Source organism: Rutidosis leptorrhynchoides, chromosome 2, assembly GCF_046630445.1.
Source record: "Rutidosis leptorrhynchoides isolate AG116_Rl617_1_P2 chromosome 2, CSIRO_AGI_Rlap_v1, whole genome shotgun sequence".
In the NCBI taxonomy this organism is placed as follows: domain Eukaryota; kingdom Viridiplantae; phylum Streptophyta; class Magnoliopsida; order Asterales; family Asteraceae; genus Rutidosis; species Rutidosis leptorrhynchoides.
In genome coordinates this window covers 692785675-692788798 of record NC_092334.1, presented here as the reverse complement: position 1 = coordinate 692788798, position 3124 = coordinate 692785675, and positions in this window count along the sequence as shown.

Here is a 3124-nt window from a genome sequence, read left to right as displayed (position 1 = left end):
ATTACGTATAAGAAAGGAGATCAATGCCTATATCCATTTGCAAATACTATATACTCGCTCTGTATTGTTCTTTGTGTAATATAAATTAAAATCCTAGTCGTTGAGTTACATTCAACATTACATGTGTAGTTTTTGTAACATATGTTTTCTATACATGACGACTCCAAATGTCGTGCATGTGTAACTAGTGACAGTGCATGTGTAACTAGTGACAGATCTAGGAATCGTAGTCACGAGTGTCCCTAATTAAAAACTCAAAAAATTTTACACTATTCAATAATGTCATCCAAAAAAATTTACACTATCTGATGGTATTAATAGTTAAAAACTCAAAAAAAATTCTACTACGTACTAAATTACGTATTTCACCGGTAACTCGTGTTACCACTTCTATATATATGGGTGATGATTCGTACACCACCAATTTTTAGCCGTACACCGCTAAACATGCTTTACATTGTTGTACAGTACAATATCATAATGCATGTTTGGTGGTGTACGGCTAAAAACTGGTGGTGTACGAATCACTCCCCTATATATATACATTCGCCCCTTGTGCGTAACTCTACTATCAATAAAGTTGCTTGTTCTAAAAAAGTATCATATGTTAAGAAATTCTCCGTATAATAATATGAGGAATATTCATTTAAGTCCATAAATTAAGTTGAGATTCAAGATACCAATGAGAGCGCGACATGTGTCGCGAAAATAACATATTCATTTAAATTTTTTTTTTTTTTACAATCACATGTGATTGAATTGTACAATCACATGTGATTGGATTTGCCATGCATAATCACATGTGATTGGGTTTACAATCACATGTGATTGACATGCATAATCACATATGATTTTTTAAAAAAAAAATTCGAAGAAAAAAAAATTTCGAAAATTTTTTTTTTCGAAATTTTTTTCAATCACATTTGATTTTAGCGCCACATGTCGCGTTCTCATTGGTCCCTTTGTTTTCAAGTAAATTTATGGATGTAAGTGATTACAACTCATAATAATATAGATAAATTAAACCTACGGAACCAAGATGGCGTACAGCGGATGAATTATCCTCCTTAACCGAAGCTATCAGTATTCACTGTTTTTCGAACAGTACATCGGTTTCCTGGTCCTGGAAACACAACGCTTCGGGACTGTTTTCTTCGAGTTCTATGGCACAATTACTTAACTCCTTAGCTGCTGAAAAGGCTCTCTCCTCACATCCCCCACATCCTACCGATCTTAATCCTTTTATCCCGCCAAAAATTGGGTTTTCGTTTGGAGGGCGAAACAAAACAAATTACCCGTTAGAGTGACCCTTGACAAAAAAAGGTATTGATCTTTACTCATTGAGATGCCCGGTTTATGATGACAATATAGAAACCCTCCATCATACGCTTTTAACATGTAATTTTGCCAAAGACATTTGGGAAAGAATTCGAAAATGGTGAAATTTGGACCATTTACCAGTTTCAAATATTCTTGACATCGCAAAAAGTCCAAACCCATTCTTAAACTCAAATCTTTGTATAACCATTTGGCAAGCCGTAGTTTGGGTCACTTCTTACCACATTTGGTCGCATAGAAATGCCCGTACTTTCGGTAACAATTGCCTTAGTTCCTCCAAGATCGTCGCGGATATTCAAAGCAAATGTTTCGAGTGGATAAACAGTCGTTGGAATAAAGGATCGTTGATTTGGTTAATTTGGATCACGAATCCTAAAGTTTTGATGCCTCACACTCAAGAGTAGGTGTTGGTTAAGGTAGGTTTTTTATGCCAGATTCAGTCGAATTAAATGTCTCCTAACAAAAAATGTTGAATTTAAGATATGTCGTTAAAATATCTATTTTGTCATTCATTTAATATATTATCCGAATTAATTAGTTTCCTTAACAACGTAAGTGAGAAGAAGAAATTATAAGTAAATGTATTGCTGACTTCCATATATAAAAAGGGTGTAATTGAAATTTTAGTGACATTATAGTGTTATTTTGAGTAATGGACTTTTATTTTGGGACAAATATAAATAGTAACGTGGAATGTTTTTTTGGGACAGAAGGAGTAATATTAATAATATTAATATACTGTAGACATTTGTTTTGTAAAGGTATTTTAGGAAGTTAATTGAAAATAAAGTGGATGAAGTAAAAAAGAATGGGGGATTTATCACCTCCCAAAAAATATATATAGATTTGATTGTAAAAAGTATGGTTCTACAAAATATTTTACATCACAATTTTATGGAGTACTTTTTTGTAGTTTCCGTTTGAAACCTTAGCATATACTCTGATATCGTAAATTCTACATTTCCTATTGTATCATATGCTTTTCCTTGATCAATATAAAATTGATTCATGTGCAATGGATAAATTCTAGAACTAAGAATTTTGTCCCTAAAATCCAAGAAGTTAAGAACATGGAAGGCATGTGCTGGTGCCACTGTTATGGGAAGAGATAAAAACACAATGCTAAATTTTGTTGGCTACATGCAACGCATTGAATGAATGGTTTACATTGTGCATACAGTAACTCATGTGCTATTGTTTTGAAGATTACTCTACCAACAAAACAGTTATGGGTTACATACATGCACAATATGGACCATTGTCGCATAAAAGACAAACAAATCTACATACCATAGTGGCTACTGAACTAGATAGAATAAAAAGACGAGACCATTAATGTTTGTAGACAATAGAGATGTTGGATGAATTGTAGGCATATGTTGGATTAAATTAAAAATAAACCCAAAAAGGCAATTAAGTTAGCTAAAATACGTGGGTGACAATTGTTAACGGGTGTCCCCTAGTTAGGATAACGAACTTGAAACACAAGCCCAAACATTCGGTGATTATCTAGTAGAAGAAACCTTGCTTACATCACTAAGACCGGTCCCCGTGCAATGTTCGTCTTCCGTCATCGTCAACCGTCCCTAGGACGGACCATAGGCTCGGTACACATTAAGATTTAGGATGTGTATAATGCCCATTTCATCGTCTCTTTTGGGTACTTCCTCGATCAGGGGCTGGCGAAGTGGGGTTCTACTGGGCTTTTAACAAGTCCGGTACCACGCTCTCTCATTCTGTTTTGAAAGAGGGCAGTCTAGTGCAACCCATTCTATTCGTCTTCTTT